The sequence below is a fragment of the Oncorhynchus clarkii genome, chromosome 18 (genome assembly GCF_045791955.1).
Source record: "Oncorhynchus clarkii lewisi isolate Uvic-CL-2024 chromosome 18, UVic_Ocla_1.0, whole genome shotgun sequence".
Lineage (NCBI taxonomy): Eukaryota > Metazoa > Chordata > Actinopteri > Salmoniformes > Salmonidae > Oncorhynchus > Oncorhynchus clarkii.
The window spans coordinates 68,763,550-68,778,931 of NC_092164.1; positions in this window are offsets into that span (position 1 = coordinate 68,763,550).

A 15,382-nucleotide genomic window follows, 5' to 3' on the forward strand; every position below is an offset into this window, starting at 1 on the left:
TAAAGTATTCTCTCAGGTATGCAATCTGGTTTACTTCAGGTTATGGATGTGTCACTGCAACCTTAAAGGTCCTCAATCATGTCACCATTGCCCTTGATTCTAAGCAATATTGTGCTGCTATTTTTATTGACTAGGAGGCGTCACAAGACGCAGGCCTCCTAATTGTCCCTAGAATTTCTAAGCAAACAGCTGGAGGCAGGGCTTTCTCCTATAGAGCTCCATTTTTATGGAATGGTCTGCCTACCCATGTGAGATGCAAACTTGGTCTCAACCTTTAAGTCTTTACTGAAGACTCATCTCTTCAGTGGGTCATATGATTGAGTGTAGTCTGGTCCAGGAGTGTGAAGGTGAACGGAAAGGCTCTGGAGCAACGAACGGCCCTTGCTGTCTCTGCCTGGTTGGTTCCCCTCTCTCCACTGGGATTCTCTGCCTCTAACCCTAGTACAGGGGCTGAGTCACTGGCTTACTGGTGCTCTTTCATGCCGTCCCTAGGAGGGTTGCGCCACTTGAGTGGGTTGAGTCACTGATGTGATCTTCCTGTCTGGGTTGGCACCCCCCCTGGGTTGTGCCGTGGCGGAGATCTTTGTGGGCTATACTCGGCCTTGTCTCAGGATGGTAAGTTGGTGGTTGATGATATCCCTCTAGTGGTGTGGGGGCTGTGCTTTGGCAAAGTGGGTGGGGTTATATCCTTCCTGTTTGGCCCTGTCCGGGGGTATCATCGGATGGGGCCACAGTGTCTCCTGACCCCTCCTGTCTCAGCCTCCAGTATTTATGCTGCAGTAGTTTATGTGTCGGGGGGCTAGGGTCAGTTTGTTATATCTGGAGTACTTCTCCTGTCTTATCCGGTATCTTGTGTGAATTTAAGTATGCTCTCTCTAATTCTCTCTTTCTCTCTTTCTTTCTCTCTCTCGGAGGACCTGAGCCCTAGGACCATGCCTCAGGACTACCTGGCATGATGACTCCTTGCTGTCCCCAGTCCACCTGGCTGTGCTGCTGCTCCAGTTTCAACTGTTCTGCCTGCGGCTATGGAATCCTGACCTGTTCACCGGACGTGCTACCTGTCCCAGACCTATTATTTGACCATGCTGGTAATTTATGAACATTGGAACATCTTGGCCATGTTCTGTTATAATCTCCACCCGGCACAGCCAGAAGAGGACTGGCCACCCCTCATAGCCTGGTTCCTCTCTAGGTTTCTTCCTAGGTTTTGGCCTTTCGAGGGAGTTTTTCCTAGCCAATGTGCTTCTACATCTGCATTGCTTGCTGTTTGGGGTTTTAGGCTGGGTTTCTGTACAGCACTTTGAGATATCAGCTGATGTACGAAGGGCTATATAAATACATTTGATTTGATACCATAGACCATTCCATTCTTGTTGGTTACAGTCATCATAATGAGGAGACCAAGGCGCAGCGTGATAAGCGTACACAACTCTTTTAATGAAAAGAACGAACACTGAACAAAACTAACCGTGAAGCTATATGACTAGTGCAAACAGGCAACTCAACATAGAATAACAACCCACAAACTATCCAAGGAATATGGCTACCTTAATATGGTCCCCAATCAGAGACAATGATAAACAGCTGCCTCTGATTGAGAACCAATCTTGGCAACCATAGACATATAAAACACCTAGACTATAAAAACCCCATAAACATACAAAAACCCTAGACAATACAAAACTACACAAACCACCCTTGTCACACCCTGACCTAACCAAATAATAAAGAAAACAAAGATAACTAAGGTCAGGGATTGACACACATCCCTGGGTCGCTCCTCTTTTCAGTTCGCTGCAGCTAGCGACTGGAACAAGCTGCAACAGACACTCAAACTGGACAGTTTTATCTCAATCTCTTCATTCAAAGACTCGATCATGGACACTGACAGTTGTGGCTGCTTTTCGTGATGTATTGTTGTCTCTACCTTCTTGTCCTTTGTGCTGTTGTCTGTGCCCTTTAATGTTTGTACCGTGTTTTGTGCTGCTTCCATGTTGTGTTTCTACCATGTTGTTGTCATGTTGTGTTGTTACCATGCTGTGTTGTCATGTGTTGCTGCAGTGCTATGTTGTCTTATGTCTCTCATTATGTAGTGTTGTGGTGTCTCTCTTGTCGTGATGTGTGTTTTGTCCTATATTTATATATATGTTTTATTTTTAATCCCAGAACGTCCCCGCAGGAGGCCTTTTGCCTTTTGGTAGGCCGTCATTGTAACTAAGAATTTGTTCTTAACTGGCTTGCCTAGTTTTAAAAAGGTTAAATAAATAAAACAATATATAGAGGCTATAACCTCTGTAATAACAGGCCTTGGGATCCAGAGTGGGGCTATGGAGGCTGTAACCTCTGTAATAAACAGATTACCGACCATTTTGAATCTCACCATACCTTCTCTGCTATGCAATCTGGTTTCAGAGCTGGTCATGGGTGCACCTCAGCCACGCTCAAGGTCCTAAACGATATCTTAACCGCCATCGATAAGAAACATTACTGTGCAGCCGTATTCATTGATCTGGCCAAGGCTTTCGACTCTGTCAATCACCACATCCTCATCGGCAGACTCAACAGCCTTGGTTTCTCAAATGATTGCCTCGCCTGGTTCACCAACTACTTCTCTGATAGAGTTCAGTGTGTCAAATCGGAGGGTCTGTTGTCCGGACCTCTGGCAGTCTCTATGGGGGTGCCACAGGGTTCAATTCTTGGACCGACTCTCTTCTCTGTATACATCAATGAGGTCGCTCTTGCTGCTGGTGAGTCTCTGATCCCTCTACGCAGACGACACCATTCTGTATACTTCCGGCCCTTCTTTGGACACTGTGTTAACAACCCTCCAGGCAAGCTTCAATGCCATACAACTCTCCTTCCGTGGCCTCCAATTGCTCTTAAATACAAGTAAAACTAAATGCATGCTCTTCAACCGATCGCTACCTGCACCTACCCGCCTGTCCAACATCACTACTCTGGACGGCTCTGACTTAGAATACGTGGACAACTACAAATACTTAGGTGTCTGGTTAGACTGTAAACTCTCCTTCCAGACCCATATCAAACATCTCCAATCCAAAGTTAAATCTAGAATTGGCTTCCTATTTCGCAACAAAGCATCCTTCACTCATGCTGCCAAACATACCCTTGTAAAACTGACCATCCTACCAATCCTCGACTTTGGCGATGTAATTTACAAAATAGCCTCCAATACCCTACTCAACAAATTGGATGCAGTCTATCACAGTGCAATCCGTTTTGTCACCAAAGCCCCTTATACTACCCACCATTGCGACCTGTACGCTCTCGTTGGCTGGCCCTCGCTTCATACTCGTCGCCAAACCCACTGGCACCATGTCATCTACAAGACCCTGCTAGGTAAAGTCCCCCCTTATCTCAGCTCGCTGGTCACCATAGCATCTCCCACCTGTAGCACACGCTCCAGCAGGTATATCTCTCTAGTCACCCCCAAAATCAATTCTTTCTTTGGCCGCCTCTCTTTCCAGTTCTCTGCTGCCAATGACTGGAACGAACTACAAAAATCTCTGAAACTGGAAACACTTATCTCCCTCACTAGCTTTAAGCACCAACTGTCAGAGCAGCTCACAGATTACTGCACCTGTACATAGCCCACCTATAATTTAGCCCTATCAACTACCTCTTTCCCAACTGTATTTAATTTATTTATTTATTTTGCTCCTTTGCACCCCATTATTTTTATTTCTACTTTGCACATTCTTCCATTGCAAAACTACCATTCCAGTGTTTTACTTGCTATATTGTATTTACCTTGCCACCAAGGCCTTTTTTGCCTTTACCTCCCTTCTCACCTCATTTGCTCACATTGTATATAGACTTGTTTATACTTTATTATTGACTGTATGTTTGTTTTACTCCATGTGTAACTCTGTGTTGTTGTATCTGTCGAACTGCTTTGCTTTATCTTGGCCAGGTCGCAATTGTAAATGAGAACTTGTTCTCAACTTGCCTACCTGGTTAAATAAAGGTAAAATAAAAAAAATAAAAAAAAATAACAGGCCTTGGGATCCAGACTGGGGCTATGGAGGCTGTAACCTCTGTAACAACAGGCCTTCAGATCCAGACTGGGGCTATGGAGGCTGTAACCTCTGTAATAACAGGCCTTGGGATCCAGACTGGGGCTATGGAGGCTGTAACCTCTGTAATAACAGGCGAGTACAAACGGTCCAGCTCTGTAAGGCAATAAAAAAGGCAAAATTACAATACAGAGCCAAAGTGTAGTCGCAATTCAACAGCTCAGACACAAGACATGAGGACTGTGAGCTCTGGTTCGTTGTGGTCAACACGAGTAAGACATTTAAGTTAACCTTGCAAGGCTGCCAGCCCAGATGGAGTCCACGGATGACGCAATCGCCATCACACTGTAGACTGCCCTATCCCATCTGGACAAGAGGAATACCTAATGTAAGAATTATGTTTATCGACTGCAGCTCAGCCTTCAACAACATAGTGCCCTCCAAGCTCATCACTAAGCTCGGGGCCCTGGATCTGAACCCAACTCTGTGCAACTGGGTCCTGGACTTCCTGACGGGTCGACCCCAGGTGGTGAAGGTAGACAACAACACCTCCACTACACTGATCGTCAACACTGGAGCCCCACAAGGGTGCGTTCTGAGCCCTCTCCTGTACTCCCTGTTCACCCACGCCTCCTACTCAATCATCAAGTTTGCTGACGACACCACAGTGGTAGGCCTGATTACCAACAATGACAAGACATAAAAAAGGTATAATCTTTGTAAATGATTTCATAAAGAGGACTGTTGGAGTTATGTTTCACATGTAGCTAAAAAAAATATTTGGAAATGTCTGCTCTACCCAAAATTACAACCAACTAATTGCATTACCATGAACATGGAAGAAAGTGGAAGGGTGAAAAAGGAAGGAACTTGTCTGTCGGCCCTGAATTAAAGACCATAATTGGTTAAAGAAAGTTGTGATAAATAAAAAGTATATCTATATATAGATGACAATGCCGGAGCAGCGTCCTGCCATAGGAGTTGTGAACGAGAAAGTTCCAATCTGCGTTTTCCCCATAAGTTCATGTAGAATTGAGATTTGTTTGATAACTATAGCCACCTCATTCCTGTAGTTCTCTGCTAGCAAACAATTGCAGTAGAGGAAGTGACTGACTGACAGCGAAGAGCAGAGTTACTTACTGTTCCTTCAGCATCCTTCACCCGGGGGAGGGAGATTTGAAAAAAGGAAATGTAAAAGTATAACATTTTAACTTCTGCCAATAAAACTGTGTTTAAATAAAAACATTAATCATCTGGATACTGCAACATATCACAACTTCTCAGCTTTCACTAGTCTCTAGTCTCTGGGTTGAAAGTATTGTTGTGGGACAACTTCTGACAATTGGCACAGATAATTGTCCTTTTCGAATTAATGAATAGAACGACTTGATTAAAGACCTCTAGAAAACACATTAAAAGCTCTGGGATGAATAGAATGACTTGATTAAAGACCTCTAGAAAACACATGAAAAGCTCTGGGATGAATAGAACGTCTTGATTAAAGACCTCTAGAAAACACATTAAAAGCTGTTGGATGAATAGAACGACTTGATTAAAGACCTCTAGAAAACACATTAAAAGCTCTGGGATGAATAGAACGACTTGATTAAAGACCTCTAGAAAACACATTAAAAGCTCTGGGATGAATAGAACGACTTGATTAAAGACCTCTAGAAAACACATTAAAAGCTCTGGGATGAATAGAACGACTTGATTAAAGACCTCTAGAAAACACATTAAAAGCTCTGGGATGAATAGAACGACTTGATTAAAGACCTCTAGAAAACACATTAAAAGCTGTTGGATGCTCTTGGCACTTCATCTGACCTTTTCATTTTATTTTTTAAATTAATCCGATTTCGATACTCAAAAGAAAAGACAGTTGGTGGGTTAGCTAACCGAAAGTTGCTCTGCTACCTAAAAGCCTCTGGAAGATAAAGGAGCTAGAATGGAGAACTCTTAGGCTGTCTGAATTAAATCCTTTTCACAGGGACAATAGACAGCCTGATCAAATTCTCCAGCACCACTATTAAATGACTGACACCTGGGAGATTTCCTTTTACACACTCCACCCAGCCAGGTAGATGGTGGATTGTGTGTGTGTGTGTGTGTGTGTGTGTGTGTGTGTGTGTGTGTGTGTGTGTGTGTGTGTGTGTGTGTGTGTGTGTGTGTGTGTGTGTGTGTGCGTGTGTGTGTGCATGATCTGGGCTATCATGTTACCTACATGTTTCAAGCAGACCGTCATAGTCCCTGTGCCCAAGGAAGTGAAGTTAACCTGCCTAAATGACTACGGCCCTGTAGCACTCACGTCGGTAGCCATGAAGTGCTTTGAAAGGCTGGTCATGACTCACATCAACACCATCATCCCAGATACCCTAGACCCACTCCAATTCGCATACCGTCCCAACAGATCCACAGATGACGCAATCTCAATCGCACTCCACACTGCCCATTTTTCCGGATGCCCCAATCAATCGGAAAGGGGATTCATCAGAGAAAATTACTTTACCCCAGTCCTCAGCAGTCTAATCCCTGTACCTTTTGCAGAATATCAGTCTGTCCCTGATGTTTTTACTGGAGAGAAGTGGCTTCTTTGCTACCATTCTTGACACCAGGCCATCCTCCAAAAGTCTACGCCTCACTGTGCGTGCAGATGCACTCACACCTGCCTGCTGCCATTCCTGAGCAAGCTCTGTACTGGTGGTGCCCCGATCCCGCAGCTGAATCAACTTTAGGAGACGGTTCTGGCTCTTGCTGGACTTTCTTGGGCGCCCTGAAGCATTCTTCACAACAATTGAACCGCTCTCCTTGAAGTTATTGATGATCCGATAAATGTTTGGTTTAGGTGCAATCTTACTGGCAGCAATATCCAGCAATATCCCTTTTTGTGCAAAGCAATGATGACGGCACGTGTGTCCTTGCAGGTAACCATGTTTGACAGAGGATGAGCAATGATTCCAATCGCCACCCTCCTTTTGAAGCTTCCAGTCTGTTAATCGAACTCAATCAGCATGACAGAGTGATCTCCAGCCTTGTTCTCGTCAACACTCACACCTGTGTTAATGAGAGAATCACTGACATGATGTCAGCTGGTCCTATTGCTGCAGGGCTGAAATGCAGTGGAAATGTTTTGGGGGGATTCTGTTCATTTGCATGGAAAAAATGGACTTTGCAATTAATTGCAATTCATCTGATCACTCTTCATAAGATTCTGGAGTATATGCAAAATGCCATCATACAAACTGAGGCAGCAGACTTTGTGAAAATTAATATTTGTGTCATTCTCAAAACTTTTGGCCACAACTGCACATATAAATACATGGATGAGCGATAGCTGAGCGGCATAGGCAAGATGCAATAGATGGCATAAAATACAGTATATGCATATGAGATGAGTAATGTAAGATATGTAAACATTACTAAAACTTGTTATGGCTGCAATCCCAATACCGGGATCGATATGACAACTACCAGTGAAAATATAGGGCGCCAAATTCAAACCACAGATATCCCATAATTACAATTCCTAAAATATACATGTGTTTAATATAATTTTAAAGGTAATCTTGTTATTAATCCCATCAAAGTGTCCGATTTCAAATAGGCTTTTCAGCGAAAGCACTACAAACGATTATGTTAGGTCTCCACCAAACCACAATAAGCACAGCCATTTTCCAGCGAAACATAGCATTCACAAAAAGCAGAAATAAAGATAAAATGAATCACTAACCTTGAATTATCTTTACCAGATGACACTCATAGGACATCATGTTACACAATACATGCATGTTTTGTTTGATAAAGTTCATATTTATATAAAAGAATCTGAGTTTACATTGGCTATTTAGATTCACTAGTTCCAAAAACATAAAGTGAATTTTTCATAGCCACATCGTTTCAACAGAAATACTCATCATAAATGTAGATGATAATACAAGTTATACACATGGAATTATAGATATACCCACTCCTAAATTCAACCGCTGTGTCAGATTTCAAAAAAAGTTTACGGAAAAAGCAACACATGCAATCATTTGAGACGGCGCTCAGAACAGTAGCCAAATAAGCCTCCATGTTGGAGTCAACAGAAACCAGAAAATACATGATAAATGTTTCCTTACCTTTGATGAACTTCATCAGAATGCAGTCCTAGGAATCCCAAGTCCACAATAAATGCTTGATTTGTTCGAAAATGTCCGTTATTTATGTTCAATTAGCTACCTTGGTTAGCGCGTTTGGTAAACAATTCAAAGTCAAAAAGCGCGTCCACTATAATGTGACGAAATGTCCAAAAGTTCCGTAACAGTCAGTAGAAACATGTCAAACGATGTACTGAAACAATCTTTATAATGTTGTTTACATATATCTTGAATAACGTTCCAACCGGAGAGTTAGAATGACTTCAGATGAGCGGTGGAACGCAGGCGCTTCCCCTGTGAACGCGCATAGTGAATGCATGGTCAACTCGTGGCAGTGGTGACTATTTCCTGTGTCATTCGACCCCCCTTCACATTAGAGTCATCAGACGAAGTTCTATTGACTGTTGACATCTAGTGGAAGGCGTAGGATGTGAAAACTAATCCATATCGCGCTGTAATTTCAATGAGAGCTTGGTTGAAGATCTGCCACCCCCAGAAAAAAAGAAAAAAAAGAAGTGGTATTTCTCAGGTTTTTGCCTGCTATATGAGTTCTGTTATACTCACAGACATAATTCAAACAGTTTTAGAAACGTCAGAGTGTTTTCTATCCAATACTAATAATAATATGCATGTATTAGCAACTGAGACTGAGGAGCTGGCCGTTTACAATGGGCACCTTTTCATACAAGCTACTCAATACTGCCCCTGCAGACATAAAAAGTTAAAGTGGCATTATTTAAAGTGACTAGTGATCCATTTCTTAAAGTGGCCAATGATTGGGTCTGTATGCAGGCGGCAGCCTCTCTGTGTTAGTGATGGCTATTTAGCAGTCTGATGGCCTTGAGATAGAAGCTGTTTTTCAGTCTCTCTGTCCCAGCTTTGATGCACCTGTACCGACCTCGCCTTCTGGATGATAGCGGGGTGAACCGGCAGTCGCTCGGGTGGTTAATGTCCTAGATGATCTTTTTGGCCTTTCTGTGACATCGGGTGCTGTTGGTGTCCTGAAGGGCAGGTAGTTTTCCCCGGGTGATGCGTTGTGCAGACCGCACCACCCTCTGGAGATCCTTGCGGTTGATGGCGGTGCAGTTGCTGTACCAGGCGGTGATACAGCCCAACAGGATGCTCTTGATTGTGCAGCTGTAAAAGCTTGAGGGTTTTAGGTGACAAGCCACATTTCTTCAGACTCCTGAGGTTGAAGAGGCCCTGTTGCACCTTCTTCACCACACTGTCTGTGTGGAAGGACCATTTCAGTTTGTCTGTGATGTGTACTTAGAGGAACTTAAAACTTTCCACCTTCTCTACTACTGTCCTGTTGATGTGGATAGGGGGGTGCTCCCTCTGCTGTTTCCTGAAGTCCACGATCATCTCCTTTGTTTTTTTGACGTTGAGTTAGAGGATGTTTTCCTGACACCACACTCCCAGTGCCCTCACCTCCTCCCTGTAGTCTGTCTCGTCGTTGTTGGTAATCAAGCCCACTACTGTTGTGTCATCTGCAAATTTGATGATTGAGTTGGAGGCGTGCTTTGCCACGCAGTCATGGGTGAACAGGGAGTACATGAGGGGGCTGAGCACGCACCCTTGTGGGGTGCCAGTGTTGAGGATCATCGAAGTTGAGATTTTGTTTCCTACCTTCACCACCTGGTGGCGGTCTGTCAGAAAGTCCAGTACCCAATTTCCCAGGGCAGGGTTGAGACCCAGGGCCTTAAAACTTCTTCGGGATCAGTGTCCCTTCCACGGGACGGTTGAGCTAACGTAGGCTAATGCGATTAGCATTAGGTTCTAAGTAACAAGAACATTTCCCAGGACATAGACATATCTGATATTGGCAGAAATCTTAAATTCTTGTTAATCTAACTGCACAGTCCAATTCACAGTAGTTATTACAGTGAAAGAATACCATGCAATTGTTTGAGGAGAGTGCACCATTTTGAACACGAAAAGTTATTAATAAACAAATTAGGCACATTTCGGCAGTCTTGATACAAACAGAAATGCAATGGTTCATTGGATCAGTCTAAAAACGTTGCACATACACTGCTGCCATCTAGTGGCCAAAATCTAAATAGCACCTGGGCTGGAATAATACATTATGGCCTTTCTCTTGCATTTCAAAGATGATAGTAAAAATGTTTTAAAAAAAATACTAAACAATGTTTTTTTTTTTCTTGGTATTATCTTTTTCCAAATCTAATGTATTATATTCTCCTACTTCCCCATCCACCGCTTCTGAGCATATTACTCGCCAATCTCCAGTCTCTAGACAACAAGGTGGATGAAATCAGGGTAAGTATTGCCTTCCAGAGAGACATCAGAGATTGTAACATTCTCTCTCGGGATGCCCCTGGCTGATAATTTGTGGAATGAGCTGCTTGCTTTAACCTTATACCACATCATACACAACTAATAGCAACTACTGTGTAGGTACAAAACACATTGAAGTATATCTGACCAAATTATGAAAGACAAGCATTGTAATTTTGAATTCCGTAAAGTGAGTGTGGAAGAGGTGAACAAATTATTGTTGTCTATTACTATACGATACGGACGATATTGCTACTCCTATTTGCCATATTTTCAATTTAAGCCTACGAGAAAGTGTGTCCCCAGGCTTGGAGGGAATCAAAAGTCATTCCGCTACCCATGAATAGTAAAGCCCTCTTTACTGGCTCAAATAGCCGAACAATCAGCCTGTTACCAACCCTTTGTAAACTTTTGGAAAAATAGTGTTTGACCAGATACAATGCTCTTTCACAGTAAACAAATTGACAACAGACTTTCAGCACCCTTATATGGAAGGACATTCAACAAGAACTTGACTGATGATTGGCTGAGAGGAATTGATGAGAAAAAGATTGTGGGGGCTGTTTTGTTAGACTTCAGTGCTGCTTTTGACATGATCGATCAGCCTGGAGCTGGAATAATGTAGGTGTTGTGGCTTTACACCCCCTGCTATAATGTGGATAAAGAGTTACCTGTAACAGAACACAGAAGGTGTTCTTTAATGGGAGCCTCTCCAACATTATCCAGGTAAAATCAGGAATTTCCCAGGGCAGCTGTCTAGGCCTTTTAATTTTTTGAATCTTTACTAATGACATGCCACCAGCTATGAAGAAAGACAGTATGTATGTGGATGACTCAACACTATACATGTCAGCTACTACAGTGACTGAAATGACTGCAACACTTAATAAAGAGCTGCTGTTAGTTTCAGATGAGTGACAAGGAATAAATTAGTCCTAAATATTTAAAAACTAAAAACATTGTGTTTGGAACAAATCATTCACTAAACCCTAAACCTCAACTAAATGTTGTAATAAATAACGTGGAAATTGAGCAAGTTGAGGTGACTAAACTGCTTGGAGTAACCCTGGATTGTAAACTGTCATGGTCAAAACATATTGATTCAACAGTGGCTAAGATGGGATAAGTCTGTCCATTATAAAGCGCTGCTCTGCCTTTTTAACACTACAAGCAACAAGGCAGGTCCTACAGGCTCTAGTTTTGTCGCACCTGGACACCTGAATTACTGTTCAGTCATGTGGTCAGGTGTCACAAAAAGGGACTTAGGAAAATTGCAATTGGCTCAGAACAGGGCAGCACGGCTGGCCCTTGGATGTCGACAGCCGTCTCTGCTCTCTGTCATACACCGACCTCTGCACATAGTGCTTTGGAGTAGGCCTCAAAAACACTAAAGATCAACACTAGTATTGACACAATAATCATGTTAGGCCACTTATGCTTATTCTAATATTAGATGGAAAAACATTTAAAAAAATACAACTATTAATCTAGATTTCTTCAAATGCAATGTGCATTTTCCTATCAAGATGGCGCCAACAGAGATGGTCGCCTCGCTTCAGATCCTCAGGAAATGATGCAGTTATTTGATTTTTCATGTATTATTTTGTGTATTATTTCTTACATTGTTAGCCCGGTAATCTCAAGCGTTATTACATACAGCTGGGAAGAACTATTGGATATAAAAGCGATGACCGGGAATACGACTTTCCCGAAGTGGTTCCTTTGTTCGGACCTCCACACTGGACATGGGATCTTATCCCAGAGGGCAACCCAAAGCAACGCGGTCGCCGCAGGAGAGGCAGACGGAGTGGCCTACTGATCAGAATTAGAAGGCGAGCCCACCATCTACCACTTCCGAGCATATTACTCGCCAATGTCCAATCTCTAGATAACAAGGTGGACAAAATGAGGCACGAGTTGCCTTCCAGAGAGACATCAGAGATTGTAACAATCTCTGTTTCACGGAAACATGGCTCACTCGGGATATGTTGTCAGAGTCGGCACAGCCACCCGGTTTCTTCACGCATCACGCCGACAGAAACAACTTTTGGTAAGAAGGAGGGTGGGGATGTATGCCTTATGATTAACGACTTACGGTGTAATCACAACAACATACAGGAACTCAATACCTTTTTTTCACCTGACCTAGAATTCCTTACAATCAAATGCCGACCGCATTATCTTCCAAGAGAATTCTCTTCGATTATAGTCACAGCCGTGTATTTCCCCCCCAAGCAGATACCTCGACGGCCCTGAAAGAACTTCACTGGACTCTATGTAAACTGGAAACCACACATCCTGAGGCTGCATATATTGTAGCCGTGGATTTTAACAAAGCTAACCTGAGAACGAGACTTCCTAAATTCTATCAGCATATCGAATGCGCCACACGGCTAGTAGCATTCTGGATCATTGCTATTCTAACTTCTGCGATGCATACAAGGCTCTCCCGCGCCCTCCATTCGGCAAATCTGACCATGACTCCATTTTGTTGCTCCCAGCCCATAGACAGAAACTAAAACAGGAAACGCCAGCGCTCAGGTAGGTACAACGCTGGTCTGACCAATCAGATTCCACGCTTCAGGATTGCTTCGATTACGTGGACTGGGATATGTTCTGGATAGCCTCAGACAACAACATTGATGTATACGCTGACTCAGTGGGTGAGTTTATTAGCAAGTGCATCGGCGATGTCGTACCCACTGTGACTATTAAAACATTTTATAACCAGAAACCGTGGCTTGATGCCAGCATTCGCGCAAAACTGAAAGCGCGAACCACCGCTTTTAATCATGGCAAGAAGACCGAAAACATGACCAAATACAAACAATGCAGCTATTCCCTCTGCAAGGCAATGGAACAAGCAGAGCGTCAGTATAGAGACAAAATAGAGTAGCAATTCAACGGCTCAAACACAAGATGTATGTGGCAGGGTCTACAGTCAATCACGGATTACAAAGGGAAAACCAGCCCCGTCGCGGACATCGACGTCTCGCTCCCAGCCAAATTAAACAACTTCTTTGCTCGCTTTGAGGACAATACAGTGCCACCGACACGGGTCGCTACCAAAGCCTGTGGGCTCTCCTTCTCCGTGGCCAATGTGAGTAAAACATTTAAACGTGTTAACCCTCGCAAGGCTGCCGGCCCAGACGGCATCCCAAGCCGCGTCCTCAGAGCATGTGCAGACCAGCTGGCTGGTGTGTTTACGGACATATTCAAACAATCCCTATCCCAGTCTGTTGTCTCCACATGCTTCAAGATGGCCACCATTGTTCCTGTTCCTAAGAAAGCTAAGGTAACTGAACTAAATGACTGTCGCCCCGTTGCACTCACTTCTGTCATCATGAAGTGCTTTGAGAGACTAGTCAAGGATCATATCACCTCCACCCTACCAGACACCCTAGACCCACTCAAATTTGCTTACCGCCCCAATAGGTCCCCTGACGATGCAATCACCATCACACTGCACACTGCCCTATCCCATCTGAATAAGAGGAATACCATTGTGAGAATGCTGTTCTTTGACTACAGCTCTGCATTTAATACCATAGTACCCTCCAAACTCGTCAATAAGCTCGAGACCCTGTGTCTCAACACCGCCCTGTGCAACTGTGTCCTGGACTTTCTGACGGGCAGCCCCCAGGAGGAAACAACATCTCCACCTCCCAGATCCTCAACATTGGGGCCCCACAAGGGTGTATGCTCAGCCCTCTCCTTTACTCCCTGTTCACCCATGACTGCGTGGCCATGCACGCTTCCAACTCAATCATCAAGTTTGCAGACGACACTACAGTGGTAGGCTTGATTACCAACAATGACAAGACGGCCTATAGGGAGGAGGTGAGGGCCCTCAGAGAGTGGTGTCAGGAAAATAACCTCTCACTCAACGTCAACAAAGCAAAGGAGATGATCGTGGACTTCAGGAAACAGCAGAGGAAGCATACTGAAATGGTCCACCCACACAGACAGCGTGGTGAAAAAGGCGCAACAGAGCCTCTTCAACCTCAGGAGGCTAAGGAAATTTGGCTTGTCACCTAAAACACTCACAAACATTTACAGATGTACAATTGAGAGCATCCTGTCGGGCTGGGATGTAGCCTTGCCCTCAACCGCAAGGCTCTCCAGAGGGTAGTGTGGTCTGCACAACGCATCACCAGGGGCAAACTACCTACCCTCCAAGACACCTACAACACCCGATGTCACAGGAAGGCCAAAAAGATCATCAAGGCCAACAATCACCCGAGCCACTGCCTGTTCACCCCGCTATCATCCAGAAGGCGAGGTCAGTACATTTGCATCAAAGCTGGGACCGAGAGACTGAAAAACAGCTTCGATCTCAAGGCCATCACTGTTAAACAGACTGTTAAACAGCCATCACTAACATAGAGAGGCTGCTGTCAACATACAGACTCAAATCTCTGGCCTCTATAATAAATGGACTTAATAAAGGTATCACTAGTCACCTTAAATAACACCACTTTAATAATGTTTACATATCCTACATCACTCATCTCATATGTACAGTGCCTTGCGAAAGTATTCGGCCCCCTTGAACTTTGCGACCTTTTGCCACATTTCAGGCTTCAAACATAAAGATATAAAACTGTATTTTTTTGTGAAGAATCAAAAACAAGTGGAACACAATCATGAAGTGGAACGACATTTATTGGATATTTCAAACCTTTTTAACAAATCAAAAACTGAAAAATTGGGCGTGCAAAATTATTCAGCCCCCTTAAGTTAATACTTTGTAGCGCCACCTTTTGCTGCGATTACAGCTGTAAATCGCTTGGGGTATGTCTCTATCAGTTTTTCACATCGAGAGACTGACATTTTTTCCCATTCCTCCTTGCAAAACAGCTCGAGCTCAGTGAGGTTGGATGGAGAGCATTTGTGAACAGCAGT